The sequence below is a fragment of the Pseudorasbora parva genome, chromosome 2 (assembly GCF_024679245.1).
Source record: "Pseudorasbora parva isolate DD20220531a chromosome 2, ASM2467924v1, whole genome shotgun sequence".
NCBI lineage: Eukaryota > Metazoa > Chordata > Actinopteri > Cypriniformes > Gobionidae > Pseudorasbora > Pseudorasbora parva.
In genome coordinates, this window is record NC_090173.1 from 52729587 (window position 1) to 52744517 (window position 14931).

The following is a 14931-nucleotide window of genomic DNA, read 5'->3' on the forward strand; positions in this document are numbered from 1 at the left end:
CTTAACTCCAACTCGATTTTCCAACACGTTTTCAGCTGAAGACAATGAGCGGGATGCAGTATTTCTGTCTTACTGTATCTATTATTAATCTTTTTGAGATTTTCACTATGCCAACCCTATTTTATAAAAACAAAAAACATAAAAATATAAAGATATAATAATCAGTAGTGAAATGGCTGAAAACATTTTAGCTAGGGCTAGTTTTCTCATTAAAATGTTTTCTCCATACCATTTATCCACTGTAGTGTAACGGGATATAAAAAAAGTGTTAACTTTTATGTAATTTGTACATTTGATGATAAAATTCAAATGAGAACATTCAAAATAATGTAAGGGTGTATTGTCACTAGGGGTCGACGAAATAGCCTCAAAATTATATCACAATATTTCAGGAATATTTGCGATAACGATATTTATAACGATATAGCAAAAAAAAAAAAACAATGGAACAAAGTTTTATTATTTATTGCAGCTGGTAGGCAGCAGCATTTATTATTGCAAATAAAATTAAAGGCATTGTTTATCCTTTTCCAATGAGCTAATGTCAATGATAAGAGAATATTTAATTCAAAGTGTAACTCTACTGACATAAGGTTACTAGTGTTTTCACTGGAAATATTACAAAAATAAAAAAAACACTTTATATAGGCCTAGCCTATAAAACATTTAGTTTAGCAATAACTAAAGTAATTTAAGTCATGGTCTGTCTGAATATACAATTCTGATTGGGAAGGTGTACAATAGCAGAGGTAATTCAAGTTAAAATCTGTGTGAGCCGCATTCATTATGAAGACACACACACACGTCACTCGCATACAGAGATCGCGCTGCAGATTCAGGAGCACAGAAGCTGGTTATCAACGCCGCCCAGCAACTTTTAGCAACAAAATATCTCAGCTACTGGGTCACTACATTATATTTCTCAGCAATGATGGGGTTACTCGCTATTTTAAAGTAATAAACGCACATCTGCATTGTTAAGAGATGCTGAACAGACACAGTCACGCATGTCTCTCTCTCTCTCTCTCTCTCTCTCTCTCTCTCTCTCTCACACATTCTCTCTATAATTAAAATAAATGCTATAATCCATTCATTCAAATAAACATATTACTTTATACACTACTTACTTTATCTCTGTGTCTCATTTGAAGCGTGCACAATGCTAGATCTAAATAACTTAAGTCATAACTGACAAAAATAAACCTCAATGTTACCCTTCCGGCTAAATATTGTACGGCAAACATCAATAACAGCTTTAAGCTGTTCATGTTATGTCAGGTGCAAGAGAGCTGACCTCTTGTAACCAAGTAGCGCTCTTTTAGGTACTAAATCATCATCATCGGAGGCTGACATGCTGATCTTCGTGCTCTTCTCTCTCAGACAGGTGTTGTTGTGCGCGATAGGGAAAGTAAATGCGGCATACGTCACCGCGCTGCTATATCATTGATATTGCGATATGACACTTTTTTTTATCATGTACAAAATGATACCGGTATTATCGCGGACGATATGATATGGCACTCACACCCCTAATTGACACAATATATTGCAATACAAAAATGAAAAAATGTGTATTGTGGATTAAAGTTTAGACAGATTTAGTTCTGTATGGTATGTGTTTGTGTCACGTTAAATACGGTAAATCCTGATCAAATAAAATATATTTTAAGCAGAGTAGGTTATATATTATAAGCAGATTGATGAATATTAATTTTTCTGCTGTCACCATTTCCCTCCGCATGGGGCAGAATGACCAAGCCCAGCCTATAGGTCACCTCTGATGCAATATCAAATTTAGCTCTTTAATGAACACAGTTAAAAGTGTTAAAAGTCATCATTAAAAACTCTACCGTTTTAACTATTTTGGATTTGTTCAAAGTATTGTGTGTGTATTGTACTGCAGGGCCGTAACCACCATAGACATTGAGGAGGACAAGTCAATAACTAGAAATGGCCAAATTAACCCAACCCCAAAATTAGGGATGCACCGATCCGCTACTCACTATCAGTATCGGCTCCGTTCCGCCGTTATTTGCCAGATCGGGCATCAGTCAGACAAGACCGACCCAAATCCGATACTGCGTATAATATATTGTGTTACTGTTAAGCCCCAGTGCCCCACAAAAGGCACAAAAACATTATAAAGCATCATCAACGATCCGTGCACTATATTATAAGTGTTCTGAAGCCGCCCCATAGTTTAATGTGTGTACAGATGATATATCTTCCCTTAGTGTTTTGAACTTCTCAATGCGGACGGAGCTGTGACTCTGTGTTGCTTCAAGCGGATCATCCTGCCCACGGGATGTGCATACAAACTTTGAGCCGCTCGTATTATAATACGTTTGCGCTATGAAAGATTATTAATAGCCTTTCTTGTTCTGCCCTATCTATAATATGTTACTGCGTCATTAAAAAGATGCGCTACCCATTTAAAATAATGTCATTTCTAGTATATAGGCCCTATTTCTATAAATATATTGACTTGCTTTTCATGAACGTATTTTGTGTAACATTTGACCAGATTTAGAGCTACACTTATTCACTTTTGTGGTTTCCTTTATTTTTTCCCACTAAATGTTTAGATTTTATACAATTATTGTGCACTCGTGATTTTGTAACTTCTGCTGCTGAATTATTCACTAATGTAATTTATTCATTCACCATCTATAGTAGTATTTTTGTCATAGATTGTGATTATATATATTTTTATTATTTGTAGTTTTTCTTTATAATGAAGTTGTCTGTGTTTAGTTGATTGTGTTTAACTCACAAAAGAGTGATTTTCAGTTCAACACACTGAGGTTTAGAAATTCTTCATAGTATTTTTAAACAAAACTGCACTGGTATCGGATTGGTGTTCGGGTTAGTATCGGTATCGGCCAATACTCAGAATTTTTAATATCGGATCGGTTCTGAAAAAATGTTATCGGTGCATCCCTAGAGAAAATCTGCCTGAACTGCATTTGCACATCGCTTTCTGTTGGTTTGCGAGTCGTGTTGTCCTTTGCAAAGCAGATCGTGTTTGTTTGTAAAATGTGGATTTGTTTGTTTAATTATGGCACAGAAATCATTCCATACAGCATCCCCATCTAATACAGCCAATATTTTTATCCAATCGGTAAAATGAGAATTAAATCTGAAATGCCCAAGTGTAGAGGAGAGAGATGGCCATTCTAGGCTATCAAACGCCTTTTCTTCATCTGATCAGTCCCTCCAGGATCTCGCGGGCCTTTTTTGTGATTGCTGCGGCCTAAAATGCCTGATGCTGCGGACACTTTTCTTAAAAGTAGCGATGCTTTAAAGTGCTCATATTATGCTTTTTTTGCTTTTTCCCTGTTCTTTATTGTTTATGTTATAGGTGAAAAAGTGAAAAAGCCCAAAGTGCAGCCCAAAGGGACGAACCATGTCCCACAGAAAACACTGTTCACCTTCTGCTCTATTGTAGTCCAGCCTTTACTTCACACACAACTTTGTAACACACATTATAACGCTCGCCTAGCTGCTAGCATGAAACACACTCATAATTTATTTGAATCATTAAATCATTACAAATTAAAAAAGACATTGATAAGGAGAACAAAACTAACCTTTAGTAACCTTATAAAGGCAAAACAAACGATTTAAAGACAGAAAAATAGAACAAACTAAGCTACACTGTGTAACTTTTTTAGTTTATTCTTAGCTAAAATCACTTAGTTCTTTCAAAAATATATGTGCTCATTAATGTATATTTACTTCTTTCAAGTAATAATGCATCCTCGTAATTTTATAATATACCATTGAAAATACATAAGTGTTGAGGGTTCGGATGGCGGTCGCCATGTTGCTCCTCCATATTGAAAGTACATTTGCCAAAGAGGGACATACCCGTAAATTCAAGCTTCGCTTTTCGCGTTTTTACACTCGATGGCACCGTGTCGAATGTGAAGAGGAGGATTGCTTGAGGCTGCTATATGACGATGGAGGATCACTCTTAAGACCCTTTCACACTGCACGTCGGACCCGCAATATTCCCGGAACATTGCTGGGTCGCCTTCTGTGTAAAAGCAACCACGTCCCAGAATTGATTACCGAATTCGACCCGGATCGGGGACCTAGTAACATTGCGGGATATGTATCAGAGTCGCCAAGGAAGCGGAAAAGAGAATTAAGACGGCAACGCGACAGGCAAATCAACAAGACAAAAGTAAATATTGGAGTGGCCTTTCCAAGATGGAAAGAGCTCATGAGGAGCAACGATTTTAAAAAGAACGCCGACGTTGCCTGCTTTCTTCTCGACAGGTAATATTAATTCAGCCTATTTGTGTATATTGGAAGTTTTATTGTTGCTTGGCTAATTATATCATGGTGTGCTGTGCATAGAACGACGTCTAGGATAGTTTTCCTCGCGTCAATGATGAAAAAGTATTGTTTACCTTATAACATAAATCCGTGTTCTATGACGGATAACATGAGATTAATATTTTAATTGCATTATAATTTGTTTGCCTTACGCTAGTGATGTCGTACAATATACAGAATAACGATAGCACTGATAAAAGTTACTTTACTAAGATTAGCTTGCATTCGTCTGGGAACCTGATAGCTGATGTTAGCAATGAACTGGTAAAAAATAACGAAAACGTAAAACTATTATTCATTTTACATAGATTAATTTAATCATAGATCATTTGGTAAATTAAATAACTGCAAATTATAATAGTTTTCAAAAATTACCTCATCACTTGAGTTCAAGCAACACTCACCGAAGAGGTCGAACTGGAAGCATGACTAAATCGGCCACCGTAGGAGTTGAAACGAAATCGAAATTGAGAGGAGCAGAAACTATTATTCACTGGATGGTCATATACCTTTTCACCACTAGATGGGGGAAAATATCACACAGTGTAGCTTTAAATCATTACAAATTAAAAAGGATATTGATAAGGAGAACAAAACTAACCTTTAGTAACCTTATAAAAAGGCAAAACAAACGATTTAAAGACAGAAAAATAGAACAAACTAAGCTTTATTTTTAAACAAGATCTGCAAAAATGTAAATGTCCAAAACAGAAAAGTTTAATCGAGAACAAATAACGTCTGATTATATAATAATCTAAAGCAGAGATGTGTGGAGAGATGTCTGCAGCCGACACTGATTTAGAAAACACTCGTTTATTAAGTTTACCTTTTTATTTTTTTACATTTATTATATTTAATTAGTAATTATAGCTCTTTACATTAAATTAGTTAAGTTAACAATTAGTTAATGAACTAATAAAATAATAAAAGAAAGATTAAATTAAGATGCTAACTATATATTTATATATAGCATTTCTTGTTCCCCCACAGGACTGTTTTTGAGGAGCCGATCCGTTACATGTGAGCTTTACTGTATCTTGAAGATCGTTGTCTTCTGTTATAAAGAGGAATGAAAAAATGCACATAATGCTGTAAAACATAAACAACTATAATAAATAAATAATAAATAAATAAACATAAACAACTGTTCTGTCAGATGTTCTGCGTTTTGACTACTTTTTGAATTATCTATAATTATATCTCTAGGTGATGAAGATCGTTTATTATTAGTAAAATCACACTTATTCAATAATACAGCATGAAGACTAGACGTGGGTCAAAGGTCACAGCTGTTTTTCAAAGAACTAGTTCATTTCTCTTACGCCTAAGCTTAAAAATTCAGAATAAGCAGGTATTTCTCTCATTTTGGGAATATAAATAAAGGGAGTTTTTACACTGGCAGTTTAGTTGAGAACAGGGCACAGTTCGTATGAAAAACTGGTGATGTGAAAGCTGTCATGCGGACCTGAGAGCGCACCACAACCACACCACACCTGGAGGAGGAATATAGTGCGGCCCCTTTAAGAGATGCGCGTCCCCCATTGAACTGCCGGTATTTTGTGTGTGTGTGTGTGTGTGTGTGTGTGTGTGTGTGTGTGTGTCTGTGTGTGTGTGTGTGTGTGTGTCTGTGTCTGTGTGTGTGTGTGTGTGTGTGTCTGTGTCTGTGTCTGTGTCTGTGTGTGTGTGTGTGCTTAACTGTGCCGCGATTCACACGTACAGTGTGAGAAACACAGACTTGGGAGGGTCTTGTTCAGAAAAGTAAACTGTGTGTTCGTTTTAGCCGATTGTAATGTATTTAGTTCAATAAAACATGTAATGTAAGCGGTGATGGTGTTAATGATTTACCTCAGACATGAGCGAGAGTGAGTTTCAGGGCATCGCGCTCAGACTGCAGAGATGTGCTCGGTGTAAAAATCAGGACGCCGCGAATAATTGGTCAAAGTTGCAGAAAAGTTGCGGTGATTGGTCAAAATTCTGAGTCGCACTGAATTCCTGGGGATTTGTTGAAGTTACGTTAATAGCGGGAATGCGCGTGACGTCAGCTGAAGCGACTGTGATTACGCCGCGCTGAGTGGCAGAAAGACTGAGAGGCAGCACTGGTTTACAGCGTGAATGCAGCAAAAACACACAAAACCAGACCCGGCCGCAATATTTTTTCCCCCAGGATGGTAGGGGAAGGTACCGCCTTTTCCGTCTCTGATTGGCTAGAAGGGCTCTCCTCTGATTGGTTATACATCTCACGTTCATGGCAGGCTGTCAGCTAGTCTGTTTTGATCGTCTTTACAACAGAAGGAAACAAAGTCAATCCAATATAGCCTACACACACACACACACACACGTTTGTTTTTGTGATATATGGGGACATTCCTAGGGCGCAATCCCCTTACACTGCCCCTGCCCCTGCCCCTAAACCTACCCATCACACACACACACACACTGCCCCTGCCCCTAAACCTACCCATCACACACACACACACACACACACACTGCCCCTGCCCCTAAACCTACCCATCACACACACACACACACTGCCCCTGCCCCTAAACCTACCCATCACACACACACTTTTCTTAGTATGTTGGACTAAAAAGTGGGTGGGTCAGTAGCGGCTAAGGCTAAATATGATAGGTGGGGAAATTGTTTTGTGGGGGTTCTGGGTTTTTTCCCCCCCAGAAAACAAATGATTTCATAGATGTGTTTCCTGCACTATGGTGCGTTTGAGGCCATATCCCTTTCCTATACCAAAAAAGACCTCAAAGCAGTCAATACCAATAGTCTAATAAAAAGGCTATATTCATTTAACTGCCATAGAAATCAACAGTTTCACAGATAATGATAATTAACAATTGCATGTTTTTATGCTCCGTGTCCAGACAGAAAAAGTGCCGTTTACTAAACGATTGATTGGGCCAGACAAAATTACAGAAATCACTGAATTATTAACTGTGGCTATAGAGTAGGGGTAAGACGCATGGCATTAAGTTTTGATGCAAATCGAGCCTTTTGCCACACTCGCTCTACTCCCCTTCCCCATCACATATCAGATCGGAAAGGCATTTATTTTCAATAAAAAAGAGAAAATATTAGAAAAGGGGAAATAAAGCGTTTAACATGTGTTTAAGTTTGAGTAAGTTTCTTAATAAGTTTCTCGGTTAAGGGGTAGCCAAGGTAAACAGACGTGCGCTGAATTAGAGACGATAAAAGTGAGTGGGTCCAATATCATTGGTCTTAAAAAGTGGGTGGGTCTTGTCCCAGTCCCACCCACACACAATGGTTCCGACGCCCATGGGTTCCCTCGATCAAAAGCCTATGCATTTTCCCCATAGAGTTTTGGACAATCGCAAAAAATAAGATCTGTGTTCAACAAAGAGTTATGACGCTTAAACGTTTTGTCTATCAAGATCATTTTTACAAGTGAATCCAAAATGTATACCGTTAACGGTAGGCTATAAACGGACTACAGCACACAGTCGCGGATCTATGTATACCGTTTGAAGTCTAAATAAAGCCGTCAGATATAAAATGCTAACGGTAGGCTATAAACGGACTACAGCACACTAGGGATGTGACGATACACTTAAACTCACGATACGATGCACCTCGATATGCCAGGGTTACGATACGATACGTCACGATACGATATCAAATTTTATTTTTATTTTTTTCAAATCTGTGATTTTTTTTTACCACCAAGGTAATGTACTTAAACGAAAGGTAGGATTTTTCTCTTTTTTTGCATTTTGGTTCTATGTTGTTTAAAAAAAAAGAAGAATTTTTAGAAGTCCGCGACCTCATCTTAAACAGGGGTGCCAATAATTGTGGAGGGCACTATAGGGCTGTCAATCGATTAAAATATTGAATCGCAATTAACTGCATGATTGTCATGAGTTAACTCGATTTTAAATCGCACCTTTTTAGCAATTGTAAATGTATCTTAAATTAAGTTTAAATTAAGTTTTTAATACTCTAATCAACATAGGTATGGACAAATATGCATGCTTTATGGAAATGTACATTTATTATTAGTGAAACCATACTTATTCAATAATAATCAATACAGTATGAAGACTAGACATATCAAAGGTCATAGATATGTTTATCTAAGAAATTGTTCTCTTAAGCCTAAACTTAAAAATAATGAGTAAGTAACTGTTAGTGATTTCTCTCATTTTAAGAATATAAAGGGAGTTTTTACACTGGCAGTTTAATTCAGAACAGGGCACAGTTCGTATGAAAAATTGTTAATGTGTACCAGTGAGCGCACCAGAACCACACCATACCTGGAGGAGGTCCATATTACACGAGGAGGAATATAGTGCGGCCCCTTTAAGAGATCCGCATTTCCTGTTGAACTAACTGCCGGTATTTTGCGCGTGCGCGCCGAACTGGGCCGCGATTCACGTGGACAGTGTGAAGAACACGGACTCGGGAGCGCGCTTGTTCAGGAAAGTAACCTGTGCATTCGTTTTAGCCGATTGTAATGTATTTAGTTCAATAAAACAGGTGTACTGTAAGCGGTGATGGTGTTAATGATTTACCTCAGACATGAGCGAGAGTGAGCTTCAGTGCATCGCGCTCAGACTGCAGAGATGTGCTCGGTGTAAAAACGCTAATGTCAACCCTTTTCTTTCCCTATTAATGTTTGCTGCTGCACCCCACCCTCATTCTACGCAAATCATGCAGCAGTGCCATCTATCTTTATTTCGCAATACATTTTTTTCGACCGCGATGCATTTCGTCACGTTTTGTATCGCGATATTTTGTCAAACGGTATTTCGTCCCATCCCTACAGCACACAGTCTACAGCACTCTACGTCGTCATCAAGCTTCCTCAAACTTTATTTAAAAAACACGTTCGCTCATTATGATCTGCACTGTGGATGAACACTTATCCTCTTTTTCATGAGAAATATTGCCCATTAGTTTTTTCCAAAAATGTTAGAAACTAATTGAGTTTATGCGTGCCTCTCTGAGATTTGTTTTCTCGTTTGTTAATCTTTTATTTATTCATTTATTATTTTGTTAGTTTATATAAACCTTAATATTATTTTCTTTGTGATTAAGATTGGGCTATTATGCCTGATCCTCGTGCCCCAAATAGACTTTAAAGATTATCTTTCACTGTATTATGTTTGATTGTATGTTTGCATACCATTTGATCACACGGAGATCGCGCGCGCCTCACACAAAACCATTCAGTAATGCAGAAATGTATTGTCAACACTGTTCTGTGATTTATCAGAAAATAGCTTAGAAACTGAAAAGTTCTAGCATATATTTCTTGATAACTAAACTCACAGCTTCACTATTAGTATAGTAGAGAGACGCTGCCAGGTAGAATTAGTTCACACACAATCACTCACTAATGCATTCATATCTTTATTGTGCTACTTTATCTGTATCTTATTCAGAACGAGCAGAAATCTGTGAGATATATAACGACCATAAGACAAAAGAACTGATACAAAAGCGGTTATGTGAGACCAATAACCTTATGAGCAGTGCTGTGTGATATGCCATAACTGTCCTGTGCACAAGAAGACCCGAGTTCGAGTCTCAGCTCAAGGCTCAGGCTTATTTGTTCTTTATTGACGTCATCAGCGACTAGTCGACGTCGACTCGACTTTCATCACATAAATGTCGACTTTAAAAAAATGGAAGTCGTTTAACCCCTAGTTTGATTGTATGTTTGCATGCCATGTGCTAATTCACCAGAAAGAAAAAAAACGTGTCTTTACCACCTCAGAAGCACTAACGACGTAAGCTATAGCCGTGTCAATTTACAATCGTATGTCATTTTCCTTAGACGATTGATTATATATCGAGGAGAGAACCACTATAAATCTGGACATGTAGAACAGCGCAGCTTTCATTCGACGACTTGTGGTTCCATCTCGGGACAAAACAAAACACTACAGTCTCTCCACAGAAATGAAGAACTGGTGATCGGTTACCTTAATATCACAGATTCCTGTGTACAACAATATTTGGAAACACTATTTGAAAGGACTAAATATATAACTTTATGTATATTAACTGAAAGGTAAACTTCTAAGAACGTGAGGCTGAAACGTAGGCTAGTTTTTTATTTATTTATTATTAAACATTTACTTAAAAATGAATGAAACGGCTGGTGAGATTTCCCGTTTGTCACGATGACGTCTAAAGTCCCAGCCAAAGGATGTAGTCCCTTTTAGCAAATCATAACTTCGGCACTCTAGAGTTGTGATCGCAACATCGCCAAATCATGGAGGGACTGGTCTAATGACACACTTCAGAAAGGCGGTTTGTTTTCCAGCATATAGTTATTATAGTTAGTAATAGGAGTGGCCAAATCATGGAGGGACTGGTCTAATGACACACTTCAGAAAGGCGGTTTGTTTTCCAGCATATAGTTATTATAGTTAGTAATAGGAGTGGCCAAATCATGGAGGGACTGGTCTAATGACACACTTCAGAAAGGCGGTTTGTTTTCCAGCATATAGTTATTATAGTTAGTAATAGGAGTGGCCAAATCATGGAGGGACTGGTCTAATGACACACTTCAGAAAGGCGGTTTGTTTTCCAGCATATAGTTATTATAGTTAGTAATAGGAGTGGCCAAATCATGGAGGGACTGGTCTAATGACACACTTCAGAAAGGGGGTTTGTTTTCCAGCATATAGTTATTATAGTTAGTAACAGGAGTGGCACGGTTCGGTTAAACTCTGTAAAAGTCCTGTTTAAATGATTAAAACTAGAAGCTTATCTTTACTTTAATGTTACATTTATCATGTGAACTAGGGCTGTGCAATTCATTGAATTTCGATTTCGGCTCCCAACGATCACCAAAATAGTATAATAGAGAAAAAGCGATTATTTTGCCATGTTCTGTTTTGCAAGAACACTCGTCTTGCGTTCTGAATGAAACGCGCACATCCGCCGCTCCCGAAGCCACAAACTCTCTCAGGTCGTGACTCGTGTGCAGATCATCCGCTGGAATTTAAAAACTGGGCTCGAGTAAAGATGGCAGAAGGAGAACAGTTACAGCAGCGTTTGGTGAGCAAAAAAGGCCAAACCAACTCTGTTGTCTGGCAACAGTTTGGCTGCGAGGACTCAGACGACGAGCAGAAACATGCTACGTGCAAGATTTGCTACATAGTGGCTGCAACGCAAGGGAACACCCCGAATTAGTTTAACCACTTAAACATTAAACACAGAGTGACCTATCACAATCTAATAAAGAAACAAAAACATCAATCCACAACCCTCTCAACATCCTCCGTAACCCAGGCATCATAACAGACACACTCTACAACGCAACTCCCTATCCGGTGAAATCGGAAAGACACAAAAAAATAAATGATTCCGTTCCGAAGTTTCTTCTGCTCATCAAGCCTGCATTTATTTGATCAAAAATACAGACAACAAAAGTCATTGGGATATATTATTACACATTTAAATCATTGGTTTTCAGTTGATTCTACTTTTTCAAATGATCATTTATTTCTGTGATGTAAAGCTGAATTTTCAGGATGGTTACTCCAGTCTTCAGTGATCATGTGACATCCAGTCTCTCACATGATCCTTCAGAAATCATTCAAATATTCTCATTTATTATGAGTGTTGGAAACAGTTCTGCTGCCGAAAATATTTGATGAAGAAAAGGTTCAAAACAACTGCATTTATTCAAAATAATAAAACAAATATTTTCTAATAATAGGCTATACATTTTCTTTACTATCACTTTTGATCAGTTTAACACATGGATGCTTGCTGAATAAAAGTATTGATTTATTTAAAAAACGAAAGAAAAAAAATACTGAGCCCAAATTACTGACCAGTAGTGAATATTGTTGTTACAAAAGATTTCTCATTTTAAAAAACATTTTCTTTTGTACTTTTTATTGATCCTCCTTTTTAAGTGTCCTATCAGCAGCCCTACCAGCATGTTGACTTGAGTGGTTTTTATTCTGTCTTAAATGTTCGTTCAATTATTTGCTGTTAATTCTGGGGCTGATGGTGAGCGCCAGCCTTTAATATTCTCATCAGTTACTCGCTGGAATTTGTTGAATATATTTTGCCAAAATGTTGCCTACTTGTTTTCAAGAGATTGTGGAAGTGCACTTTATTGGTGATCTTATTTATTTGTAGTTATCATTTTTACTTGAATACTTTTATACTTTGAGTTAAATATGTTATATTATGTATTTTAATAGTTCATAAAGTACAACAAATGTTACAATTTCAGTTTAAGAATTGTTGAAAGGTGTCTTTTTAATAAATGCAACACATTCCCAAAGTCATGTGAAATAATCGTGTTACATAATCGTGATTTCAATATTGACCAAAATAATCGTGATTATGATTTTTTCCATAATCGAGCAGCCCTAATGTGAACTATTCTTATATCCAGCGTGTTATATGCGTGTGTGTTTGGGACAGAGGGGAACGCGGTCACATTTTCAGCAGATATTTGCTGTCCATCATAAATCACAGCAGTAGAATGACAGGAGTCAGAGGAGAACAGCGGTAAAGGCGACAGAATGAACGATATTCGTCTGTATTTGAAACACACGAGTCGTGGTTCAGCTGCGCGAGACAAACGCTGGCAGTGTGAAGCACAACGGGCTCCCGCTCTCCACACACACTTCTTCTGCCACTGCTAACGTGTGCGATGTAAAGCCGGCGTTAAACGACTCTAGCGCATCCTCCAGCTCCGGCCAGCCTTCCTCATCTCTCCCTCCTGCCGTTTCTACACGGGACGTGACCTGCAGCTCTCCACTTCTACTGGCTGTTACTTCTTTTACTGGATGTCCACACACACCTCGTATTTCGTGTGAAAAAAACTGACATGCACAAACAACTCCAAATGAAACCCTGCGGCTCGTGACGACCCATTGATGACATCAAACGATCGGTCTGTGTGAGAAACCCAACAGTATTTATATCATTTTTTACCTCAAATACAACACTATGTCCAACAGCCGCGAGCGCGCCATCACTTCCGCAGTGTGAGGTCAAAGGACACGATATGGCGAATCTCAATGGGACACGAGCAGTGGAAGTGATGTCTCGCGTGTATGGGACGCCATATCGGGCCCTTACTGACACATTACTATAATATTAAAGGTTAACATCAGATGAAGTGTAGTGATTATATCGGCTAATATAGCTCATATATTTAGTGAAAGAGTTTGTTCCTCTAGTGAACTGACAGCTGTGACACTGAATGACTTCTGAGGTAAATGTGATGCTACGGGACGTTGTTCTCAAGCTGTTTTATTGTCTTTCTGCGTTTAAAAACACAGATTGAGCGATTACACGACATATGAGACATTTCAGTAAGTTGTAATGTATCCTCAACATACCTTAAGAGATATTAATTCATGATTATTCTTTAGGAAGAGATGATCGCGTTCACTCGCGCGCCTATACTGTGATCATTCACGTCTCATTAAAGAGCATCAAAACGGCATTTATCGCTTGAATTTCATGATTTATGAACTGAATAATTAATATGTTTGTGTAGGAACTCGGATTGAAGTGTGTTCGGCGCTTAAAACAAGCGACTGTTAACTGTTAAAGATTGCATTCTGAAGCGTTAGGTACACACGTACACCGAACCGAAAGCCCTGTAACGAAACGGTTTGAATGTACAATTCCTGAAAAAAATGTGAGTGGCGCTTGCGAGTGGCAAAACTCGGGGCAATTTTGCTAAGGTGTGTTGAGGCGGTTGCTAAGGTATTCTGGTTGGTTACTAGGCGGTTGCTAGGGTGTTGATAGGGTATTCTGGGTGGTTGCTAGGGTGTTGTAGGTAGTTGCTAGGGCATTGCTAGGCAGTTGCTAGGATATTTCTGGGTGGTTGTTAGGGTGTTGCTAGGCGGTTGCTAAGGTATTTCCTGGCGGTTGCTTGGTGGTTGCTATGGTGTCATGGGTGGTTGCTAGGGCATTGCTAGGTGGTTGCTAAGGTATTCTGGGTGGTTGCTAGGCAGTTGCTATGGTGCTCTAGGTGGTTGCTAGGCAGTTGCTACGGCATTGCTAGGTGGTTGCTATGGAGTGGCAGCATCCCATAATGATATCCCAAAATCACCTTGCCAGTATGAATGATATAGACCAACCCCCATGTTTCTACAATGTTCTAATACAGAGAGCTAAACGGTTGCTAGGGTACTCTGTTTGGTTGCTATAGAGTGGCTTGGCAGCATCCCATAATGCTACTCCAAAGATCCTTGCCAGTATGACTATTATAAAACAACCCTCATGTCTCTATGACATTCAGATGTGAAGATATCCACTGTGGATGTGGGTTGCTAGGGTGCTTGATAATGGTTGCTAGGGAATGGCTAGGAAGTGTTGAAGGTGATTTATGATTGGCTGTATGCTGTCCCAAGACAAACAAACCCATCCTCGTGTTTCTATGACACTAAATCCCTTTGATCTCTTTCAATGGAAGTCTATGGGATCTGTTGCTAGGGAGCTCTAAACCGTTGCTAGGACGAGGCTTAATAGCATCACGATGATCCTGAGATCGTGATTGGTTGTCTGAGTAAATTGACCACGCCCCCTTAGAAAAGATAAACTCAGAGCTTTACTGTCCCTCTCCAT

The 14931-nt window shown here is 38.5% G+C and overlaps 1 protein-coding gene across 1 annotated transcript in view; it reads left to right on the forward strand.

Annotated features, from left to right (window-relative positions):
- Positions 1-14931, forward strand: part of LOC137046630 (NACHT, LRR and PYD domains-containing protein 12-like) — a 340026-nt gene that overhangs the window by 323548 nt on the left and 1547 nt on the right. The window lies entirely within an intron of this gene.